Source organism: Petaurus breviceps, unplaced genomic scaffold (assembly GCF_028583685.1).
Source record: "Petaurus breviceps papuanus isolate PSGF00001 unplaced genomic scaffold, PetGlider_PUasm1.0 90808, whole genome shotgun sequence".
In the NCBI taxonomy this organism is placed as follows: domain Eukaryota; kingdom Metazoa; phylum Chordata; class Mammalia; order Diprotodontia; family Petauridae; genus Petaurus; species Petaurus breviceps.
The window spans coordinates 7,439,575-7,466,286 of record NW_027187349.1 but is presented as its reverse complement, the minus strand read 5'-3'; the positions used below and the strand labels follow the sequence as shown (position 1 = coordinate 7,466,286).

Genomic DNA, 26,712 nt, shown 5'->3' with positions numbered 1-26,712 from the left:
GGTCAGGGATCATGATTGTCTTTATTTGTACCCTCAACTTAGCACAGTACACAACTGTGCTATTATTAAGTAGATAAGCACTTGATATTATGCTAACTTAGTGATATAACAGCTTAATTTCCTCCTGTGGATTTCAGTCCAACATTCTAAGCTATTAAGATCTTATGAAGCTTCATGTCATTTGCAAAGTTTGATAAAAATTACTGAACAAATCCTACTGCATACCACTTCCCTCCAGGTTGAAACAATCCATAAAATGATATGCTTTGCTTATAGTTTATCTATAAGTCTACATATTAGTACTATCATCCACCTATCCCACATTTCCTTATCTTGTTCACAATAGGGCACAAGACTTTGTGAAATGCCTTACTAAAAGCAATGTTTACAAAGTACAAAAAATTCCACAGATATATTAGGATTTATCAGATTTATTATACTAAAACAGAAATTAGTCTAATTTGGGTAGATTATTCATAGTGAACTCATTCTGATTTCCATTTTTTCTGAATGCTCTCTAACAATCAAATATCTAAGCTATACTATAATTTATCTATACCTTATTTATCTCTTTCCAAAAAGCTATCTTTTTTGCTTTAAGAAACAGAAATATCCCTGTCATCAGCCTACTAATACCTCTCCTATTCCCTGTGATATTTTTCAAACCATATACCATTAACATTCACACCATTAATATTCAAATGATAAAAGAAACATGACCTCTTCTGTTCAAATTTATAATAAAACTGGATCACATTTTAAAAGAACTGAAAGTTTAGATATTCCATGAAAGGTTAATTTTACTTGTTTTTTTATGGATCACCATGAAGGCAACATAAAAAATAAATTTATGACCACAATTTGTTGTGATACTAGATATATAAACGTGAACCCTCCACTTGCTCTAAATCCTCTACTGGTCAACCAAATCTACTGTTCCAATTATCAAAAAACAAAATGCCTTAGTATTATGTCAATGAACACAGAAAAGAGTGAGGATGGAGAGAATGGCATTATTAGCATTCTTCTAAAAATGATTAGATCATTTAAAAAACTATACGTATACACATCGTCACTGAAAAGCATACTTCTTCCTATACATGTAACCAGGGGCTCATTGTTGCCTCTAGGATAAAATACAAACTCTTCTATTTGGCTTTTTAGCTTTCACAACTTGACTTGAACCTTTCTAATTAATATAATGTATCTATTGCCTATTATGCACTATGAAATCCAATCAAATATTACTTCTTACATCTCTCTTCATGCATGACACTCCATTTCCATCTTCATATCTTTGGACAGGCAGTCTCATTCCCAGAATGACCTACTGCCTTATCTCTGGTTTTTGGAATCCCTTGTTTCCTTAAAGATGCAACTCAACTCAAATTCAACATTGCACAAGAAGTCTTTCCTAAGATACCCCTTGCCAAATATTCTAGTGCCCTCCCCACCAAAGCCCCTGATAGAATATAAGCTTCTTGAAGACAGAATATGGGAGTCTGCATGTGGCATCCAAGTCGGCCAGACACGGGAGCTGCTTTCTCCTCTGCCACCATGAAGCGGCCTAAATTTTAAACAGCAAGTAAGTACAGGGCATGTCGTAAGTAGTTTAAAATCCAGAAAAAGGTATAGGAGCATTACTGAAAAGTGAGGAAGCCAAGAAACGTGGTCACAAAAAGCCAAAGACAGATCCTGGTGTGCCCAACAGTGCCCCCTTCAAAGAGGCTCTTTTTCGGGAAGCTGAGCAAAGAAAGCAGCAGCTTGAAGAACTTAAGCAGAAGCAGAAACTTAACAAAGATAAGGAGCAAGGACAGACAGGAAAACAGGATGAAAACAATGTTGCTTCATCCAAGACAGAACCATCAAGAAAGGGAATTTGTGGGAAGAAAAGCAAAACTATCCTGCAGGACAGTCAAGCAAGATTCAAAAAAAAAAAAAAATCATTTTGTAGAAAAGTTAAAAAAAAAAAGATGATTGAGGCCTCCTATTTTTTTGCTGGAAGTTTTGGGTGCCAGAGATCCCTTAGATTGTAGATGAAACAAGTGAAAACAAGGTGAAACAAGTCATTATGAAGACTGGAAGAAACAAAAACTATTGTTTGTATTGAATAAAACAGATTTGGTACCAAAGGGAAACTTGAATAAATGGCTCCATTGCTTGAAGAAAGAAGTCCAAACAGTTGTTTTTAGAGCCTCAGCATCTGGAAAGGAAAAGATAAGAATGCCAGGGAAGAAGCTGAACCTCAGCAGGCATGGCATGTGGTTGGGTGGAAGGAGACTTTTGACAATCTTCAGTGATTTTTGCAAGACTAAAAACAAGGCCATTCAAGTTGGTGTGACTGGTTTCCCAAATTTGGGCAACAGCAACATTATCAATAGTATAAAACAAGCATATGTGTGTCATACTGGAGCAGGCATGGGTCTTAAAAGATACATGCAAATTGTCCACAAGAATATCACAATGTCCGAGTACTACTGCATCTCCTTCTAACACTACAGTTGCTCTTGCTTTGGAAAGTCCCACAAAAACTGAAAAAAGAGAACTGACAGATTTAGGAACTACAATGGTGGAGCACTGTAATAAACAGCAGCCAATGTAACCACACAACACCTTAAGCTATAGAGATTCTCAAGAATTCTTGACTCTTCTAACACAAAAGAAATGGAGAGTGCAGAAAGGTGACCTAAAAGTGGAGGGGACTGCTAAATTGTTCTAGTCTCATTAGACAGGCCCTAAAATGAGTTACTATTGTCAGGCTCCTCCATCATTAACTCTTTCTCAGCATCCTACTGAGAGTATTGTAGGAGACATGCAGCAGGGTCTTAATCTAGAGGAGCTACAAAAAAACCGTGGGTGCCATTAAAGTCATCAGGCGCCCCAGGATGTCAAGTAACATGCTATCCTAATGCTTTGGTCTGACTTATGGCATAACAGAGGAGAGGGACATGCCTGAGGAACCTCTGAGAACAGAAGAGAATGAAGATGAAGGGGAGGATTTTCTTACATGAAGAGGATGAGGATGAGGACAATGATGATGAAAATGAGGTTGATGAAATTAACAGGTTAGGGACCAAAACACTTAAAGCTGAAGAGCTCCAGCCAGGTAAAAAGTTTGGTGCTGGAGCAGAAGAAGAGTCTTTCCATGTGGATAAGATGATAGAGGAAAAAATGACATATAGAGGAAAAAATGACATTTAAAATTTTAATTCGGATTATGTGTAATGAAATCTATGAAATTCCTGAATTATTGTTAACTTGATTGAGGAAATATCTTGATACAAGATTTTGTGTATACACTACAGCAAAAATGGTTAAGGTATAAAAATGTACAGTAATTACTATTTGAAAAAATGTAAGACCTTTGAACAAATGGGTAGCAGGATGACAAAAGAATTTTTTTTGCAAGTGAACTGATGAAAAGCAGTTCTTGTCATAAAATTCTCTGTCACCAGTGACTCATAATAGTACCCCGAGGTGTTATCCCCATTTTACAAATCAAGAAATTGAGTCAGCTCAGGTTAAGTGACTTGTCTGATACTGACACACTAACAGATTCATTCTTTAGGCAAAAGAATAGATAATTTGAAGACAAATGTGTTTCTGAATTTTATTTTTCGAACAAGATGAAAAAACATCTTTAAATAATTTTATAGTATTGGGGAATTCTAAGTCAACAAAATTAGGAAGCACAACTTTTTGAAAAAAAAATCATAACTGTATTATATTCTAAAAACTAACTATAGAGGTGGCTAGGTGGCACAGTAAATAGAGCACCTGCCCTGGAGTCAGGAGGACCTGAGTTCAAATCCAACCTCAAACACTTAACACTTACTAGCCATGTGACCTTGGGCAAATTACTTAACCCCAAATGCCCTGCCCTTCCCCCTCCAAAAAGCAAACAAAGAAAACCTAACTTATATAAGAATGTAAACATGCTTTAAGAGGATGTCATGCAAAGTAAAGTGTCATATTATAATGGTAATGGCAATATGAAGATCTTCCCTGCTTTGAAAATATACTCTACTCCCTAATAGACTGAATGTAATCACATGGAACCTGTGGCAGGAGGAGTTTGCTGAAGGGTGGAGCAGAGCCCACAGGAAGCTGGGAGTCAGAACTGCTAGACAGTTGGGAGGAGAGCATGCTACTGAGGGAGACAGTTAGGCTTTTGAGTAAATATTGGTCTTGTGTTGATTTGTGGGAAGGCTAAAGGATGCTGTGGCTCTCTATGCTGTTATAACTTATTAACTTCTTCGCTACTATGACGAAATAGGCTTACTGGTTTGGGGATTCGGTTTTCTGATGTCTGAATAAATGTTTTGCTTCTGTCTTCTATAATGGAGAATCTGTTATATTTGGGATCGAGCACTATGCAGGTATATTTATCGTGACTGTTCACACTGTGAATACTGCATTGGCACTGCACATATACAAAGCCACAGATTACAGGAATAGAACAAAAACAGCATTTAACTAACTGCAAAATAGCTCATCAGTCCTAGGGAAGGGAAGGTATACAATTCACTTCTGCTGGTCAAATTCTCTCTGTAGTAGCAACAAAAATTAACAATTCCAATAGCTGAATTCCTCTACTATCCCAATACTTTCCAAATACAAGTATGATTTTAGATTGAGAGACAACTCCTCCCAACCAACCCATAAACCCACACACTCTCTCTTAGGTTACCAATCACAAAATTGGCAAATTCACTGGGAGGGCCCTAGACTAGATCATTTTAAAAGCACTCAGGGCAAGTAGAAGAACCAACAACTTGTGGCTCCTTCAAGTGAAGGTAGGTGATCTTGGCTAAGGTCCAGGCAGGGTAACAAACTAGAATTAGAAAGGTCAGTGTCAATGAAGTCTGCAAGAACTCCATTGCTGGCCAGCTTGCCTGTAAGTTTAGTTAAGACATTAATTTATGTGTTCATAAAGCTCAGTCAGAAAAGGATATAACACACGCATATCTATACCACAAAATACCAAACTCTATGAATTTAAATCCTAAATTCAGGTCATTACAGACTAGGAAATAACAATTTCCACAAATCCAGAAGAAATAATTAGCCAACATTGAGGGACGAGGGTAAATAAAGGGAATGATATGTTATATAGAAACACAGAAGGGGCGGCCAGGTGGCTCAGCGAGTAAGAGCACCGGCTCCAGTGTCGGGATGACCTGGATCAAATCCGGGCTCAGATACTCAGCACCACACCCAGAAATAACTGGCCATGCGAGTAACCTTGAGCAAGTTACTTAACCCCGATTGCTTAAAAAAAAAAAAACACAATAACCATCAAACAGAGATGAGATCATCTATTCCTAGCCTCAAGGAAATTTATTAAGCTAAGAAGGGCAAGAATTAGGAAACTGGGTCTCAATGAGGGTTTATCTTGGAAACATAGTTTTTGATATAATGTGACTAGAAATAGTAGGCAGCACTGAGGGATAAGAGAAAAGTAAGAGTAACAAGGGAAACAAGGAGAAAATAGCCAAGACAGAATCACAATCAAACTCTTTTCTATAAGAGTTCAACTTGTCTTAAGCCTCAAGAAAATTTAGTGAAGGAAAGGGGTAAGATTCAGGAACCTATTTCTCCTAAGTCCCAGGCCAATGATCTCTACATTACACCATGCTGACCTCTTATAAGAGCCACTTAAAAACTCAGTGTCATTCTACCAAGTTTATAAATGAATATTGTTCTTGCTCAGTCATTTCAGTTGTATCTGACTTTTTGTGACCCCTCTTGGAATTTTCTTGACAAAGATACTGAAGTAGTTTGCCATTTCCTTCTCCAACTCATTTTATAAATGAGGAAACTGGTGCAAATAGGGTTAAGTGACTTGCCCAAGGTGACACAGCTAGTTAGTCAGTATCTGAAGCTGGGGTTGAATGTATGAAGATGAGTTTTCCTGACTTCAGACCCAGCACTCTAGCCACTGAACCACCCAACTGCCCTGTTATGAGGTTTTAAAATATATAGCACCACAAGGAGTACTCAAATACACATATGATCTACCTGATTTTTATGTTTCCTTTATGATGAAAATTATGCTATTCCTGTGCAACTCAGATCTTTCCGACTAGGCCTGTGTTTGATCCACTGTACCAACTAGCCGCCCCCTTATAAATGAAAACTAAGGTCAATTTATGTGACTGATGACCATGGAAGTATCTAATGCACTTTTTGTTCCTAATAGTTCCTACTTTCCCTCATTTTCTATTTAAGAACCTATTAGGCCTAAAGGCAGAAGCTATAGGAAACTCATCTAGAGTATAAAGCATATTTTGGGTTTATCATCCTGGAAAAGGGAATGACAAGGAAGAAAGATCCAATGGCCTCTGAAAAGTAGAAGGGAAGGTACTCTACTAAGATTATGGGGGGAAGCTAACACGCAAGGACTGAGGAAAACAGGAAAGTTTTGGAACAGCCATGGAGATGAGCAAGATAGAAATATTCAGCTCTACTTCATTAAATTTCACTTGTACATTATTATAGCTGTTTATTCTCCGTATCTCATCTTCAGAGGCAAGACAGGTGTGTTAAAAACTAAAATACTTAATAGTAGTCATATTGTATGTGTCAATAACACAACTATACAGAATATTTAACTTTGGCTAATGTTTATGCATCAGTTTCAGAGAGAGGAAGCTGTGTCAATCTTCCACAAAATGAGAGCACCATCAATTTTATTTTCCTAAGCAAAACTTCCATAACATAATTCAACAAACATTTACTAAACATCAATGTTCTATTCAAGGCACCGTGTTATGTGCAAGTGCTACACAGATGAAAAAGACAGTTGACAACTTCAAGGATCTGAATTGTCTAATGGAGTAAGATATCTACCCAAATAACTACAAGTTTACTATAGAAATAAAGGGAGGAATGAGACGTTTAATGAGGGGAGGAATTGCCTAGAAATCATCATAAAGATGTCATCAAATGAATTGGGCCTCACAGAAAAGAAAGGATTTCAAAAGATGGGGGGTGGGGGTATGTAGTCTAACAACAGGTCAGAGTGAGAAACAGGGAACATGTAAATCTCCAGTCTGGCTAGAATCTACAGTATACAAAAGAAAGTAATGTTGTGATGGGTAGGCCTGGCTCAGGAAGGTCCTTGGTTATTTCAGGTTCAATGCTGGAAAAAAAAAAAACCAAATCACTCCAAACAGGTCTACTTATCACAACATAAAAAGGATATTCAACAAGGACACTGCAGCACTTAGCTACCTTAGATACAGCTGCCACACCTCCACCTACCTTTCTTTCTATGACCTCTGATCAGAGCCAGCAGAGTAGTAACATATCATGGGAGTGATCTTAGGTCAACTTAGGCCATCGCTTAAAGGCCCTGATTACACACATGAGACTTTTTATTTCCTTAGGTCACAAGGACACCATAGCAAATATCCAGATTTGAGTCTTATTCTCCTGGACCAATCAAATCCTGGGGGGACAATTTTGTCAACTTTCAGGGGAAAACCTGTCTAATTTGCAATGAGGAAAGGATTAGGCTAATATTCCCACCACAAAGGTTAAGTAGATCTGTTGAAGTCAAATAGTGGAGGGTCTAGATTAGTAGAATAAGGGCTTTTAAATGGCAACCCATTAAACAAAGTAAAATAACACTAAGGCCTTCAATCCCCTATGAAAACATCAAACTAGGAGGAAAGATGCTGATATATTATAATTCTTAGACCATCTATAAATAGTTAAATTGGATAGTGGTACTCAAACGTGAAAAACTTGTATAATGACCAACAAATGCACTTATCACTGGAGGAACTGAATGACAGAAATCTTGAAATTCTCAATATAAATGAAACTGTGTGGTATTAAAAAAAAACACACACATAACTAGATTTAGATCAAAGGCTCTCTTCCAACAAAGTGTCTCTGACATAGGTCAAATTATATAAGGGTCCTTGAAAAACAGCACTGAGATAAACTTGCTTGATGATCTGACAAAATGTTGATTAATACCAAACAAGGTATAAAAAGATGTATGCTAATAAACATTATAATGCAGAATGGTCCAAGATTAAAGATTCCTGAAGTACATATCAAAAGTTCCTTACCTTTCTGTGTCTTGGACCATTTTTGGTAGTCTGGTAAAATCTATAGACCTCTTTTCAAAGTAAGGGTTTGTTATATTCATAATTGAAGAAAATGATATATTTCAGTTGGAGGTTAGTGAAAATAAAACTAATTTTCCTGCCTATCTAGGGCGAGAGACCCTCTGAAATCTAACCACTGAACCCTTTTGATTCCATGAATCCCCAGTTAAGAACTTCTTTGTTCCAGATGTTTCTACTTACAATTCACACTGTGCTGATTTCATCAAAACCAGGAATCAGAGATCTCTGGGACCATAGATTTGTAACGACTCAAAATAGTTTTACCAAACTATACCCACAGGAAAGAGGATGAAGGATGCCTATTATCTGAGACTATCACAGGCAGTTATAAGAAAAATTTGGGTGCTTACCTATCAGTAGATGTAGATATTAACAACTGGGTCTTTATACAATTTATCTTGGACAGACACTAAATATGGGTAATCTGCTCAGCATTAACCAATAGGCTAAATTACTTTTTCTTAAATTACACTTTAACTTCCAAACTATCTGTCTCCCTCTCTCCCAAACTCACAGTAAAGGCCAACATTTGACACAGTTAGATATAAATTAGTTCTCTGGAGGTAAATGGCATCTTCTGTCATAGGCCTTTTGTAGTAAATTTGAGTATTTATAATACTCAAAATAACTTAACCATTCATATTTATTCTCTGAATAATACTATTACCACATACAACATTCTCTTGTTTCTGCTCATTTTGCTCTTCAATGTTTCCAGCAAGTCATTCCACGTTTTTCCAAAATCAATCTGTGCTCACCATCGTGCAGCACAGTAGTGTTCAATCACAGTCATACAGCACCATTTGTTTAGCCACTCCTCAACTGATGGGCATGCTCTCAATTTCCAATTCTTTGGAATTTGGAGAGAGCTACCATAAATATTTTAGAACATACAGGTTCTTTTCCTTCTTCCTTGACCACCTTGGGAAACAGAACTAATGGTGGCACTGCTGAGTGAAAGGGTATATATACATCAAGTCATATAACTCTTTCAGAATGCTTCAAGATTGCTCTCCATAATGGTTACATCAGTTCACATTTCCACCAACAATGTATCAGTGTCCCAATTTTTTCACATCCCCTGCAACATACATGTGAGATATTTCAAAGCAGTTTTAATTTGCAATTCTCTAATCAATAGATTTAGAACATTTTTATTATATATTTTAAAAAATCTAAAACACATAGGCATCTTTGATTTCTTCACTGAAAAACTGTCTATTCACATCCTTTAACCAATAATCAATTGGCAAAAGACCCACATTCTTACAAATCTGACCAACTTCTCTATGTATTTGAGGCATGAGACCTTTATCCATGAAACTATCTATAACCACCGGCAATTTTCTGCTTTCCTTCTGATCTTGACTACATTGGTTTTATTTGAACAAAACCTTTTTAATTTAATTAAAATGATCTTACAATGTTTTTTATCCTTTTTGTTATTCATAAATTCTTCTCCTACCCTTAAGTCTGATAGTTAATATGTTCCATGTTCTTCAAATTTACTAATGATATATCACCCTTTAGATTGCTAGGTCATGGATCCATTTTAACCTTATTCTGATAAACAGCATAAGATGTTGGTTGGTCTATATGCAATTAATTGCTGCCAGGCTGCTTTCCAACAAATTTCTTAAAACTAAATAGTATATTCTTATTTCACAGGCTTAAATCAAACACAAGAATACTATTACCCTTTAATACAGTATATTTTATGTCTACTTTATTCCACTAATTCACCCTTCTATTTCTCAGCCAAAGTGAGATAGTTTTGATAATTACAACCTTAGAAAACAGTTTAAGATTTGGTACTACTAAGATTTGGGTGGCTAGGTGGCGCAGTGAATAGAGCACTGGCCCTGGAGTCAGGAGGACCTGAGTTCAAATCCAGCCTCAGACACTTAACACTTACCAGCCACGTGACCTTGGGCAAGTCACTTAAACCCAATTGCCCTCCAAAAAGCATAAAAAAAAAAAAAAGATTTGGTACTACTAAACTTCCTTCCTTTACATTTTTTTTCATTTAATTCCTTTGATATTCTTGTGGCCTTTTGTTCTTCCAAATTGTTATTTTTTTCTAACTCAATAAAACAAATTATGGTGATTTAATTGGGATAGCAACTGAATAAATATCTTAATTTAGGTAGATTTATCATTTTTATTACATTGGCTCTGCCCATTCATGAACAATTAATATTTCTCCAATTATTTAAATCCAACATTATTTGTATATGGGTGTTTTACAATTATATTCATGTAGTTCCTGGGTTTGTAAAGTACTACCAGCTACTACTTCATGCTATCTACAATTATTTTATATGTGTTATTTCTTATTCTCTCCTGCAGGGTTTTGTTGGTGATAGAGAAATGCTGATGATTTATGTGGGTTTATTTTATATCCTGCTATTTTATTAAGATTATTGTTTCAACTAGTTTTTTAGTTGAATTTTTAGACTTTCCAAGTATATCATCACATTCTTAGCAAAAAATGATAGTTTTATTTTCTCAGTGCCCATTCTGATTCCTTGAACTTTTTTCTTATTGTTATTGTTAGCATTTCTAATGCAATATTGAATAATATTACTGATAATGGACATTCTCAACCCACTTCTGATGTTATCTCAGAAGGTTTCTAGCTTATTCTCATTACAAATAATGCTTGGTGATGGTTTTAAGAAAAAATTCATTTATACCCTTGCTTTCAAGTGTTTTTAAAAGAAATGAGCATTGTATTTTGTCAAAAGCTTTTTCTTTACCTGTTGATAATCCTATGCTTTTTGTTAATTTTGCTACTGATATAATCAGTTATGTTAACCGTTTTCCTATTAAAGCATCTCTGCAGTCCTGTTGAAATCCTTCTCAGTCACAATGGATAATAATCTTTGTGGTATATTGTTTTAGTCTCCTAGCTAGTATTTTATTTAGGATTTTTATATCCATATGCCCATACTGGTGAAAATGGTCTATAATTTTCTTTGGTTTTGCTCTTCCTTGTTTAGGTGTCTGTCCCATATTTGTTTCATAACAGGCGTTTGGTAGAACTCCTCTGCCTATTTTTTCAAATTATTTAGTATTGGAATTAGTTGATCTTTAAATGTCTGATAGCATTCACTTGTAAATCCATCTAGTCCTGATACTTTTTTTCTTAGGAAGCTCATTCATAGCCTCTTTAATTTTTTTTTTCCAAAGTAGGTTTCTTTTTAGACATTTTATTTCCTCTTCTGTTGATGTATGCAGTTTATTATTTTTAAAATATTCTCCCATTTCACTAAAACTGTTAAATTTACTGGCATCTAGCTGGGTAAAATACCCCTAATAATTGTTCTGATTTCATTTTCATTAGCGGTATATGGTGCCCTTTTCGTTTTTTACACTGATTTGGCTTTCTACTTTTTTAAAAAAAATCACTAACTAATGGTTTATTTTATTGATTTTTTTCTTAAAACCAATGCCTATTTTATTCAATTATCTTCTTACATTCAATTTTATTAATGTCACCTTTAATTTTTAGATTTCAAATTTGGTATTTAATGGGGGATTCTTAATTTGTTCTTTTTCTAGCTTTTAAAAATTGTATTGGTCTATTCTATTTTATGATGTAAGCATGTAGAGATATATATTTTCCTCTGATTACTGCTTTTGCTGCATTCTCATAGTTTTTGGTATGTTTTCATTCTGTTTAATAAAATTTGTTTATATGAATTGTTCTTTAGATCACTCATTCCTTAAGATTAGGTTATTTAGTCTATACATCTTTATTTCTTTCCATTCTCACTCAATTCTCTCTAGATATCTATCATATTTAGCTTAATCTAAGATTTTATTCATCACTTTGACTCATTTATTTTTTGGTTAGATTGATCTAGTTCTAAGAGGGGAAAATTGAAGTCCCTTACTCTTATACTTTTGCTATCTTATTTCCACCTGTAATTCATTTAGCTTTTCCTTTAAAATTTGGATGATATAGTATTTGGGGCATATAGGTTTAGTATTGCTATTACTTCATTATCTATAGTACCTTCTATCATACTGCTATCTCTTTTAATTAAATCTATTTTAGCTTTAGCTTGTCTGAGATCATGTTTATTACCTCTGCTTTTTTTTTTGCATCAGCTAAAGCATAATAGATTCTACTACAACCCTTTATTTTTATTTTATTTTTTTTAATTTCAAAAATTTATTTTAAATTATTATTTTATTATATATATATTAAAATTTTTAATGTATTTATTTTATTTTATTTACTCTATGTATAGGTTCCACTGCTTTTGAGAAAAATAGCTATTTTCATGAGTTCCAATTTCTCTCTGAAACAGAAGACCAACTTTTCACTGCCAATCCAATCAAAAAACATTTATTAGAAAACTACTATGTACCAGGAACTGTTTAAAAATCAAAACAAAAAAGAGAGAGGATTACTAAACATTTACACAGATAAGTTAATGAAGATAATAGAGTTGGAGTTAGAGATAGCTTCTGTAAAAGATTTATATAAATGTTTAAAAGTCTGTTAAAAAAAAAAAAACTAAAATAGGGCTGCTAGGTGGCCCAGTGAGTAAAAGCGCGGGCCTGAGTCATGAGTTCGGTTCCAGCCTCAGACACTTAACACCCACACAAAAAAACTAGCCACTTAACCTTGGGCAAATTACTTAACCCCAATTGCCCTCCAAAAGGCAAAAAATAAAAACCCCTAAAATAATTAATACAATTTCCAACAATTTTCATCCAGTCCATATTTAAATCCAGTGAAAGAAATCTAAACTATGTATGTATGCAAAGCAGGTTTATCTGCATGTCAACATTAATTAAACAAGTGTTAATGTCAACTAACAATCACAGGTGTTATAGAAGCCTATGGGCTAACAAATACCCACATGTAAAAAAACCTAAGGAATCTTTTTAAAGCTGCACTAAGTAATCCACTACACAATATTCAAGACAACTTTGTTAACAAAACACCTAGGAAGTTAAGTAGAAATGAAAATAAACTGAGCTATAGTTTCTCTTAGATGAGAGAAAAGAACAATCAAGATTTTAGTGGCATTTTAGAAAAAGAACAAAAGCTTTATATTGCAATACCTTTAGATATCACAGTAAAACAGCAAACTAATTTATTTTTGCCTTTTTTGTTTTAAGCTTTTTGGAGGAAGGCAGGGCAATTAGAGTTGTGACTTGCCCAAGGTCACACGGCTAGTAAGTGTTCAAGTGTCTGAGGCCACATTTGAACTCAGGTCCTCCTGACTGCAGAGCCAGTGCTCTATTCACTGTGCCACCTAGCCACCCCAACAAGTGCTACTTTAATATGGCTAACATATTATTTGAATTTTTTAAAACTAAATTTTTACTTTAGTGCCTCTTGTGCTTTAAGAAGAAAAAAAAGGTGGCAGCTAGGCGGTGATGAAAACCAAAAGTAGATTTAGGAAATGTAAGTATCACAAAATGTTATTATCAAAAAGAACTTAGAGACCAAACTCACCATATTTTATAGCTGATTAGAAATCTAGGGTCCACAGAAGTGAATAACTGAAGGTCTTCCAGGTACTGCTACCTTGGTAGCAGCAGAGAGCCTTCACAGACACTTAAGTCTCCATACTCCAAGACCAGGGCTCATCCTTCCTTCTTGCATACTACAACTTATATTTAACCAATTTATAATGCCATTCTTCAAACCTAGCTTTCTAGCATGTGCATGTCACCACACCAAATAATGACCAAAGAGAAACTGAAGTAAGAACCTTTACCAAGCACAGGACAGGAAAAAAGTCAACCAGAAGCAAGTAGGAACCCTCCCCACCACAACAGCTAAGGATTCAATTAGAGATGATGGAGAAATTCATGAAAGCTATAAAATTCTCAATCTTTGAGGCATGAAGCTCAGAACAACCATGGACCTCCCCCCCACGGGGGGGGGGGGGGAGGGGGGGGCCAGCGCCAAGCAGAACTCTGCTCTTGATGTCCCCAGGTTATGTAGTTATGTGTAAGACCCCAATACTCTTCTTTTAGGAAACAAGAAGTCCAGAATCAGTACTTGGATAGAGATTAGGGAAGAGAAGAAATGCCAAGTATTCTGACTGTTCTGACCAGGGCCTATAGCCCCCATCAATCTAAGAAACCCAAGGAAGCCATGAATGCTTAGCACTCTGAACATGGATGATGGAGGGAGACTGAAATCTGTCGGCACTCTTAAGCTCTGACACAACAGGAACGTAGAAGTCAATGGCTAAGGCTCAGATAACTATTATCCAGTAGGGCAGCTAGGTAGGTGGCACAGTGGATATAATGCTTGGCCTGGAGTCAGGAAGACCTAAGTTCAAATCTGACCTCAGAGACTTACCAGCTGTGTGGCCCTAGGGAATTCACTTAACCTTGTTTGCCTCAGGTTCCTCATCTGTAAAATAAGCTGGAGAAGGAAATGGCAAACCAGTATCTCTGTCAAGAAAACCCTAAGCAGGTTTATGAAGAGTTGAACATGACTAGAAAGACTGAGCAACAACAGAATTGCTAGGTGGAACAGTGAGACAGAAAGCTGGGACTGGAGTTAGAAAGACCTGAGTTCAAATCTATCCTGACACATAGTAACTGTGTGACGTTGGGCAAGTCAATTCATCTCTGTTATCCTCAGTTTCCTTAACTGTAAAATGGGGATAGTAATAGCACCTACTTCCTAGAGTTGTTTTAGCAACAAATGAGATCTCTGCAAAGCACTTAGCACTATGCCTGGCACACAGTAGTGACTACATAAATGCTAGCTGCTATCATTATTATCATTATTACCTATTATATCGGGACTAAACAGGACATGACCATCCGATCCAATAATGTGGGAAAAGATACAAGTCTAGCCCTGACACAAAGTCCCACATCCAGCGCTAAGGCTGGAGATAAAAGTATGAGGCACCCAGAAGATAGTAATTCTCTAACAATGAAAAGTGGGGCTTCAGAAGGAAAAAACCTGGCTTGGCCACAAGGACTACAAAATTACTGTGAAGAAATCTATATATATAATTTTTTTGCTTATAATTTTTTTAGTCTCTTTAGACAATGAAATAAATATCTCTTTATCTAAAACATAAAATTATAAGCAAAAATAAGAGTTCCAAAGGAAAGAAGTGGAAGAGTAACAAGCAGTTTAGAAGAGAATCTTGCCACGTAATAGTTAGAATGGAGTAAAGGGAACTCAAAAGCACTGTGTGACATCAGGAAACATTAGAACAAAATCAAACTATTGAGGGGAAAAAACAACAACAGCAAAAAATGAAAGGTTATATATCAAAAATTACTAACCTGGAAAACAGATTGATGAAAGAAGTTAAGAATCATTGCCATTATTCTAATAGATATCATATTTTAAGAAATCATAAATGAAGACTACCCAGAACTATGAGATCAAAGGGTAAAGTGAAAACTAAAAAGAATTCAGTCACTGTGATAGTAATGGCAATTAAAGATTCCCCTGTATTGGCTTGGTTTTCAAATTGATTGTATTAAAACCCAGAGCTTGTTAATCCCACCTGTGGGATGGACTTTTTGATGTGAAAAGAAAGTCCTGAACTGGGAGGAGCTGGTGGCATAGATTTGGAGAGACAAGAGAGGCGGAAGATCTTTTTTGGAAGCAGCACCTCCTGGAGAGACAGAGAGACTAAGAGAATTGCTGGTGGCCACTTTGAATTGCCCTGGATTTTTGAGACCTGCCCCCTGAGCTGCCAAGGACTGAGGAGACATGGCTGTTTTGCTGGTACTTTGTCTGTCTGTTTTGATGTTATTTTGCCAGATTTGTCCACTGGTGAAAGACTGTCCTGTTGAAGAAGTCCTGGAACCTGGCATTTGGTTAAGAAGCCCTGAGACTGTCCTGCAGACAGAGAGTGAATACTGTCCACTGGTGAGGGACAGTGCTGTTGTTGCAGGGGTCTGGAGACTGTCCTGCAGACAGAGTGAATACTGTCCACTGGTGAAGGACAGTGCTGTTGTTGTAGGGGTCTGGGAGCCTTTCTGTTGGTTCAGAAGCCCTGAAGAAGTATTTTCTTGTTGTATGTTTACAGAAATCCTGGGAGAGGGCTTTGCTAATGTGTTCAGGGGTTCTAGGACTGTTCTACAGACAGAGGATAAATTCATGAAGGGACTGGCAATGTATCTTATGGCCTTGCTAAGCCTTGTCTCCCCAGGAACTAAGATTGCTGAGAACTTGCCTCCTGTCAAGATGAAGAAAAGACCTCCATTTGGTTATTAAGTGCTGTGTTTAAACTTGATGTAACTCTGGGGTAGATTCAATTGTGATCCAGGGGTGGGGAACTTTTGACCTTATTGTGCTCTGTGATTGACAAATGAAGGTACTTTACTTATGTTTGGAAACTAATCTCCATTTGAGAAGAGGGGTTTTGTGGTGGACCAAATGAAGGTATAGCCTAGGGGTGGAGAAGTATTTAGAACAGGGACTTTGTAATTGATTGAATGATTGGAAGGTCCTGGGGTGGGGTAGTACTTGGAGATTATTTAATCACACTTAGTAAATGCTGTATTTTGAATGATGTCATGTTTTGATCTTCTCTGTTCTTGGTTTGTCACTGAATAAAATAGAGAGCACCTATGCTGGTATTTTGAACCTGGGAAGTTGCCTTTCTTTGGCATTACATTACATTACCATACCCAGTCAACATCTGGAGGAGAAGGAGCCCAGGAGTTTGGAATTCAGCCACCGGAAAAAATAAGAACTGAGCAGCAAAGCAGGGGCACTGAGTGTGTTTCCTGGCTGCATCCCACAGTTTGGGACCCAGGGGGAGGATGGACTTGTGACTATGGTGGGTGGGATGAAGTGCCTTGGATCCCCAGGGACCCCACCTTGTTGGTTTTGTTGCCCAGCCCCCTCTCTGTGCTTGGAGGCAGGGGCTGGAGCTGTGTGAGGGGAAGGATACCCCTCCCCCAGAGAACTTTATTTGAACTCTTGTTTTGAACTGAAGTGATAATGCTATGTACTTTGTTTTAGGCCCAGTGGCCACTTTGGTAACTTTAGTTCTGTACTTTGAAAATGTGACCTAAGAGATGTTTAATGCTAATTCAAAAGTAAATTGTCTATGCTATGGGCATGAAAGATCTTGGGGCCGAATGTAATAAGAATGTAAATTTTAAAGATCTTCCCTGCCCCTAGGCTAATGTGCACCTGAAGCCTGGGGTGGGGGAGGCTTGTTTTTCAGTAGATACTTCTTGATTGGCCAGTGAGTCAATAAGGTTGTTACATTCTCTGAGCCAGGAGAAGGCTATATAAGCCCTGATGTGTAGCTTTGTTTTGGGACTCACTTTGAGAAGTGTTCTGTGATTTGATCTGAATTATGGGAAGCCGTTGTTGGGAGTCCCCTGGCTTTGAAAAACCCAGAATGTGGAAACCCAGATGTTGACTGGGTATGGATGTAATGGTTGGACAATTTGGAAATCTGTCTACTTGATGTTTCTGTCTTGATAATTCTGCCTGTATACTTTGAGGTTCAGGGTGCTGACCTTTTCTCCTGAACAAGGTAAACGATATATGTCTTACTGATTAAAGTAAGCTTGTTAACCCATTTTGAGTTGCTTTCCTTTAACAAAGCAGATCCAAGAACCTGTGGTAGCTGCAAACCCTGAGGACACTTGGGGTGCTTGCTGCTACAGTCACTTTCCAAAAGAAAGCCCCACATGAAAACTATGAAATAGCATAGTCAATCAAAATCCAGAGCTTCCAGGTCAAGGAAAATATATTGCAAATAGTGAGAAAAGCATTCAAGTAAAGGTTCAAGAAACCACTCACAGGGCAAGTAGGTGGTGCAGTGAGTAAAGCACTGGCCCCGGAGTCAGGAGGACCCAAGTTCAGTTCCTGCCTCAGACACTTAACACTCACACAAAAAACTAGCAGTGTAACCTTGGGCAAGTTACTTAATCCCAATTGCCCTCCAAAAGGCAAAAAAAAAAGAAAAAAAAAAGGAACCACTCACAAGGATAGGTAATTACTACTACTATTAAGCACACAAAAGTTTTGAAAGAGTATCAAAAATGCAAAATATAAAGGCCTACAACCAAAAGAAACTTACTCTGCAAAATCCTTGGAACAAAACAAGTCTTTTCAAGCAAGTCAGATAAAAAGGACAACGTTTAATACATAGCTTTTAAAATAAAAACTCAGATGGAAAGAGAAACCTGTAAAAGTAAGGGATCTTACCACATTCTAAGATACAACTATGTTATTGATACCTAAACCAGGCAGAGACAAAAGCACAAGGGGAAAATTCTAGACTAATAGCATACTTAATTAATATTAACACAAAACAGGGAATAAAATATTCATAAAGGTTAAAGTAACAAAATAAAAATAATATGAAATCAGTGAAATTACTTTTATCCCTGGTTTTAGAAAAATGCAATGTGTACAAATGGAAATAATAAAATTGGGGGTAAAGTTGGAATATTCCCCACCACCACTATTATTTGATGTGATAGAAATGACACTAAGAATGGAAAAGTACAAGTAGTATGTCTTGGAGATATGATGGTATACATTAAGAACTCTATACAGTCAACTAAAAAATTAAGTGAAAAAAATCAGTAACTTTGACAAAGTATCAAGCTATAAAATTAAGCACCTAATTCAGAGTTGTTTTTTTCTTTTCTCTAGTACCAAAATCATCCAGCAGGAAGAAAGAGAAGTTCCATTAAAATAATTATAGAATGTACATCATATAGGAATCTTCCCACCAAGATGCATACAGACACTATGAATACAATTATAAAACATTTTGTAGAAATAGAGTGGAGATACTGATTGAAAACATCACCTAAATTTATTATTTATTCAAGGACATACCAATCTAACTACCAAAGGATTACATTAGAGAGCTAGACAAAATAACAGCAAAATTCATCTGGAGAAAAGAAAAAAAATTTTAAGATACTCAAGAAAAATGGGAAAACTGGAAAGAGGGCATACCAGTGTCAGATATCAAAACTTCTAGAAAGAAGTAATCATCAAAATGATTTGGTAATGGCTTAAAAAATGCAGTGATATGCAATCAAACGAGAAACCATCTGTAAAATACTTAGCACAGTGTCTGGCACACAAATATAAATTTAAGTAAATGCTTATTCCCGAAAGTCACTGAGCATAGTAGCTGATAAAGTGAAAAATCTCAATTTCTAGGGCAAAGATTCAATATTCAACAAAAATTTTAAGGGCAAACTAGAAAGCAGAAATTCAGAGAGGGAAGAAAAAACAGAGGAAAAAATAAGAATCAAAAAGGGGGCAAGGAAAGGAAATGAAAAGTAAAAGAAAAAGAAAGAAGAAAAGAAAGGTAGAAAAAAGGAAGAGAATAAAGCTTCCCTGAAGATCAAATTGATAATCAGAACTTGATTTACAAATAGGGAGAAGTAGAATGAGTATTTCTGCCATAGCTGGGACACTAAAATTCTTGCTGAGGCACATTTGCCTGAGTAGATACAGCAACTCCCAATTGTTCTAGCACACACTAGGTGTGCACCCAAGATGTCTAGTAATTAAATCGGAAAAGATGTTACTCTTCCGTCTCTAAGAAGATAGCAAGGACAACCTCAACAACAACTACCACCACTATTTAGATAATGTTGTAATGTTTCCAAAATGGTTTATATACTGATTCTGCTTCTCTCCTCATTCATCGGACTTCTCACCAAGATAGTGGGATGTTTTTACCATTCCTGACTGCCAATGGCAACGGTGGCTACAAGCACATGGCAATAGTAATATGCATTTGTCTGGGCAAGCCTGAGAGGCTCTGTTTGCCTTCTATTTTCCCTGAGCACCACAATTCTCAGGCGGTCCTAAGAAATGGGATGTTAACAGCCCTGTGGATAATTTCCTGATTTCAGAGTTCCAGTCAGCCCAGTGAGATTTCAGCCCAGTGAGAACTGGTCTCTGTAACTATATCTGGAGGATCCTACAGCTAGATCTAAAGAACAGAGGAAAGAAAGTCAAAGCCACCCAGTCAAGAGACCAAGTGATCTGAAACAAAACAGTGGAGGTTCAAATTCAACAGCTGTCCCACTAAGAATATAATGACCATTAGTCCAAAAGGATGGGATTATGTACTGTTTGTGTAAACTTTTGTCTGCTGAAGCTTTTGAAATTTCTACGGTAGTGCAAAATAAACTTCTATAGTATGCTATAGTCAGTCACTCAACATTTATTTATTAAGTGCTTACTACATGCCACGCACTGTTAAGTAAGTGCAAAGGATACAATGATGAAGATGATGATGATGATGATAACCATAGTAGAACATGACACCCACTTCATACCTGCCAGGGCAACAGTTAACAAGATAACTCAATGCCCAGCAAAAGGTGCACCTTTAGTCAAGAGAACTCCCTCAAGAAAAAGTCATTTTGATATAGTTAATTACACCAACCTCTTGTACTATCCTCAAAAGCCCTTTACATCCGAATAGCTAAGATCACTATTCCTATGATTTGTTTTTATAAGACCTTTACAAAGGTATTTGTGTTCCATTTTAAAGGGCAAAGTATCAAAACACTTCCCATTAAGACAAAACTTTTATTATCTTAGCTATCCCAATTAATGCTAAAGGACCTAATGATTTTGGTTGTCCCTAAAAAATTCTCTAATCTTGATTCTCATCATTTGATTCCAGGTCACTTAGCTGCTAATGGAAAGGTTTATCATGTCACACTGCTTTATAGATAAGAAGCCTTATAGGGCATATAGTCCAACCTCCTGATTTTATAGATAATGAAAAACAGGTCTCTATTAGCCATGACTGCCAAAATTCGGGATCAAAATAATGGACTAAAGTTCATCATAAGCCATTATATACATTTAAAAGATCAAAGTAAATCAAGACTCCCCATAATAGGTAAATTTAACTCTTGATATTAAACTTTTTTTTCCCTCAACCAATAATTAAATGTTAATATCAACATCCTTTTCAAAGGCACAAAAATTTATCAAAGAAAGCATCAAAGAAATATTTTATTAGCTATATTCTGCATCTCCCTCTCACAGCTGTGACAAATTAAATCATTTTACAGATTTACTTATTACATCATCAGTACCCTCCACCTTTCAAGTGTTTTGTCCCTCACACAAATTGCATCAAGGCTATGATCCACACTGTAAAAAATAAAGAATGGATTGCAGGTTCCTATGTATATTCGGATCTGATGAAGAGAAAGCGACAAATAACTCTAGAAAATTCAATAAAATATGAGAATGAATTTTTAAAGGCTTTATGGGTAGAACTTAAGCAACAAGGTCATTTTTAAAGCAACTATCTCTATCTCCAGTTCTTAAATAAAAAAAGAGTGAAGTGTCATTCATCTGAACTAAGCAGGCCAAGCAAAATACCCTGTGATTCCTATGTTCTCCTCAATGTCGAAATGGGTGGATAAATTTAAAGCCTGCTCTCTCAAGAGTTGCTTTATAGGCAATTTTCTCCCAGTATCAAGGTCTGCAATTTCCATTTGGCTGCCAGTTTGCGATTAAATTCATCACCTTTATTATAAAAATGTGTTGCACTGCATGGCCTACTGCACAAGAAGTGTAAGGAAGGCATTTTTCACTGCTAACAGCAGTATTGTTCTAAGGCAACCACCAAATCCATTCAGATCTTAGCTTTCCAGCCTGATACCTAGACCTATCATTCATGGAAGAATCGCCTAAAAGATCATGCACCTTTATTAAGGAAACTAAATTTTTCACACATAGAAGTATCTTTTATTTGGAGTTTTAGGGTAAAAGCTAAAGCATATTACTAGTTGTTTTACAAGCCCCATAAACTAAATTCATGTAACAACAGGAACAAAGAGACAATGATTATTGATACTTCAACTGTCAAAATATAGACTTCAGTAATCATTATATTCAAGGATTCCATATTTAAAAAAAAATAATCATTTTGACAGAGATTGAACTCTTTTTCCTCACTACAGTACTGAAAGTGCTGGTTTTGTTTTATAGTTTAACATTAACCATCCGGGAAAAGCTCCAATGGGTGAAAAAAAAAAAAAGATGAAGTATACTGCGATGTTTATAGAATGCTTCTACCTGACTTCAAATTGCTTAATGAGAAGCAGGATTTTCAATAATCAAGAGAGCATTTCTGGAGATACACCAAGCAATCCATAATAAAATAAAGTTATTACATTTAAAATAATTTCATAAATCATTTATTATTTTTATAAAAGTTACAGAAACCACTATTTAGGACATCCAAGTCACTTCAACATACATTTAAAGTGTTTGACATGTTCTTAGTTACAGTTCTCCCTTCCCCACAACAGCAAAAAATAAATATAAATCTCTTTTATTCCAAATACATTTGGTGATAAGGAATTACACTTGTTTTTAAAAAGATTAAGCAAGATCCTCAGGAATTTTCAAATTACACTTTATGATACATGTATGGAATTTCCAAGCAGCTTCTTCCTAAAAAGTTGTTAGATTGCAATACTGGGATAATTGTGAAACCTAGGCAAAGGGATAAAAACAACAAAAATCTTGAAGATACCTGTAAATATAGCATGATGAAATAGTTTCTTTAGGCTAAGAAAAAATTTAATGGTCCAAGAGGTGAATGTCATTTACCTAAGGTAAAAAAACCTATGGGTGGAGATGATGATGAAGAAAATCTAACATTTAGAAAGCACTTACTATGTGCCAGGCATTGTGCTAATTATTTTCAAGTATTATCTCATTTTATCCTCACATTATCCTCATTTTACAGATGAGGAAATTGGGGCAAACATAAGTTAAGGATCACAAGTCTATCGAGTGCCTGTGAGGCCACATGTGAATACAGGTCTTCCTGACTCCAAGTTTAGCAGTCTATTACACAGCTAAATAAATCCCCAAAGTTCAGAATGCAAGCAAAGATATGGTGAGGGCTAACATATTTGTAAGTACTTAAAAGTAAGAAATATTATTTTTCCATTAAAAACTTAAGTAAATAATTACCTTCTAACCAATTTCTCTTATATCACTCATTATATAAAGCAACACACTCCTTCAGAAAAATAGCACTCGTTCAACCCAATCTACACTACCAATTAAAAACTAAACTATTAAACCAAACAAAGAATACCCAGAATAATGCAGTCAATGTGGGATTTGTAGTCACAAGACACAGGTTCAAATCTCAGCCTTGGTTTAAATCTAAGCCTCTGCTATTTGCTAACTGTGTAAACCCTGGGCAAGTTAATTTTATTGTTATAGCTAATCTTTTACTAATGTCTTTTTAAATATTTTGGCATTACTCTAATTTCTGGCAGTCTCTCTTCATCCTCCTCCCCGTAGAAAGTCATCCCACATAAAATATCTTTTAAAGACAAAAAAAAAAAAAAAATCCACAAATTTATCGATGCATAGAAAATCTGAATATACATGTGATGAGCAATGCTTGTAGATCTCCCACCTCTATTTTTCTCTTCTACAAAGCTATACTTGTTCTTTATGATTTTAAAACATTCACTTTCAATTGTTTTAGTGGATAATTCATTCCATTTGTATTGTAGAAATTAAGTATATTGTTTTCTTGGCTCCTCTTATTTCACTCTGCATTAGTTCATACAGCTCTTTTCATACTTCTCAGTATTCATCACATTCGTTACTTCTTACAGCACAGTAAGATTCCATTACATTCGTGAAGAAATGCTTAAATGTGCAAATCCCTGTGAAAAGGGCTGGGGATACAAATGGAAAGATCTCTTCTCTCAAGAAGCAAATATGGGAGACAAGATTTATGCATTGTTTCAATGGCAAATCAGAGGTAAAAATCCAACGGCATGCAATAGCAAAATATCTATTCATGAGATCATATCAACTTCTTAAGTTGAAGCACTTAGCAACACCAAGGTGGCAAAGACTTTCATTTCTAGGACTTAACTATGGCTATGAAACCGTAGACATTGTTTCGAGACTGCGCTGCCACAGAAGTTGCTTTCCAGAATTATGGTGAAATCAATGGACTAAAGTATTGCAATTCCTAAGGTTCTTGGGTTCAGAGGTCTGAACCTAACATTTGTCTCCATCAAGGTTTGAGAGGAGTAAATAGTCAAGAGAGCAGTGATAATGATAATGTTTGACTAGCCTCGTACAAGGTGTTTTCCTGTTCATCTGAAAGGGGACCTTTTAATTTCATTTCCCAAAATTTATTTATCCATTCCCTAATAAACTGACATCTATCTACCTTCTTTCCAATTCTTTGCTATCATAAAAGGTTTTGCTTATAGTTTGGTTATATATTAGGACTTTGTTAACAGAGTCAAAAGATGTATGGACATTTTCATCCTTTTATTTGCATTCAAATTGCCTTCCAAAACAATTGCACTGATTCACAGCTCCAACAACAACGCATTAGTGTGACTATCTTCCCATTATCCTTCCAACACTATCTATTTCCATACTGTCATCTTTACCAGTTTGCAGAGTATAAGGGTTGATCCTCAGGGACGTTTTGATTTTTATTTTTTTTTATTTATTTTTATTATTAAGCAATCAGGGTTAAGTAACTTGCTCAAGGTTACATGGCCAGGTGTTTCTGGGTGGGTGCTAAGTGTCTGAGCCCGGGATTTGATCTCCAGGTCTTCTCAACACTGGAGCCGGTGCTCTTACTTGCTGCGCTACCTGGCCGCCCCGATTTGTATTTCATATTAGTTATTTGGATCATTCTTTAACATGGTTGTTAATAGTTTGTACTTCTTTTTGAAAACTGTTCAAATTCTTTTACCACCTTATCTACTGGAGAACAGCTTATGGTGTGTGTAGATGTATGTGTTTGTGTGTGTATATATAAAAAAATAAATTTATGTATATATCTTGAATACCAAAACCTTATCATATAATTTTAATAGAAAGAATTTTTCCCCACACAACCTTTTAATCCTAGGGATTTTTTGTTATCAAAGATGATTTTGATTGTACATGAAGCTAAAAAATTTCTGCACAAAGTCATCTGTTTTGTCTTCTATACTTGTTGCTATCTCTTTTCGTTAAGAAGGAATCTCTTAGGGGCAGCCAGGTGGCGCAGTGAGTAAGAGTGCCGGCCCCAGAGTCGGGAGACCTGGGATCAGTTCCAGCCTCAGATACTCAGCACCCACACAAAAATAACTGGCTGTGTAACCTTGAGCAAGTTATTTAACCCGTTTGCTTTTAAAAAAAAAAAAAAAGGCATCTCTTATCCATAGTCCTAAGATGATCTGCTTCTTTCCTAACATTTGGTTGTATGATCTTTAATCCATGTTATCTATTTAGAATATACTTGGAATAAAAGTGTTGATCTAATCCTAATTTCTGCCAGATTGCTTTCTAATGTTTTAGAAGTTTTATCAAATAGGTAGTTCTTATGGTTTCCAATTAACCAGATTCTGGGTTACTTACTAGTCTGTCCCATTGATCTACTTTTCTATTAGATGGCTTTGATAACTTCTGCTTTCCAACATAATTTGAGGCCTGAAAGTACTACTTTATGTCCCTACCTATATTCATTAATTTCCTCTGATAGTACAGATCTTTTATTTTTCCAAGTAACTTTTATTCCCCACACCCCAAGTATCTATCTAGTATTGCTGTGAAAATTTGATTAGTATAGCACTGATACTATATGTTAACTTGACAGTATTGTTATCTTTGTTATACTGCAGAGGCCTACTCATTAACACCAAATATCCCTCCAACTATTTAATATAGTCTTTATTTAAGGACACTTTGTAATTCAATCAATGCACGAACTCTGGATGTTTCAGTAGACTGATACCAGATATTTTATGTGTTTTATAGATCTTTGGAATAAGTTTCCCTTTTTATTGTAGCGTTGGGCAAGTTGCTTGTCCTCTCTTAGCCCCAGATTCTTCATATTTAAAAAAAAAATAGGTAGACGATTTCTAATCTCCCTTTTAATCTTAATCTAAAATGCTATGATCTTCTTTTTAGCATCTTACTGGAATATCTGAGTTAGGTGCAGCCTCACAGAAACTAGCTGTGTAATCCTAGCCAAGTCACTTAACCTCTTAGTCAGTCTCCTGATCCATAAAGAGATAATGGTTGTGGTTGTTGATGTTCATTCATTCACTCTTGTCTGTCTGACTCTGTGACCACATAGACCATAGCACACCAGGCCCTTCTATCTTCCACTAGCTCTTGAAATTTGTCCAAGATCATGCTGTTGTTTCCATGATACTGTCTCATCCTGTGCTGTCTCCTTTTCCTTTCAATCTTTCCCAATATCACAATCTTTTTCCAAAGAGGCCTATCTTCTAATTATGTAGCCAAAGTATTTAAGCTTTAGCTTCAGTACTTCCAGTGAACAGTGTGAATTTCAAATTTCTTTAAATACTGACTGACTGATTAAATATTGACTGTCCAAGGGACTCTCAAAAGTCTTCCCCAGCACCACAATGTGAAAATGTTGATTTTGCATTATTCAGCTTTTCTTATAGTTCAACTCACACAACCATACATGGCTATTTGAAAAACAAAAGCTTTAACTATACACACCTTTGCTGCAAGGTGTAATGGGAATGCAAATTTGGAAGATCTTCCCTGCCCCTAGGCTAAAGT

General features: G+C 36.0%; 1 protein-coding gene and 1 pseudogene across 6 annotated transcripts in view; one reads left to right on the top strand and one right to left on the bottom strand.

Moving 5' to 3' along the window:
• The window catches only part of QKI (QKI, KH domain containing RNA binding), a 200,680-nt gene that overhangs the window by 139,577 nt on the left and 34,391 nt on the right, over positions 1-26,712 (bottom strand). The window lies entirely within an intron of this gene.
• On the top strand, positions 1,558-5,180 carry LOC138147907 (guanine nucleotide-binding protein-like 3 pseudogene; annotated as a pseudogene).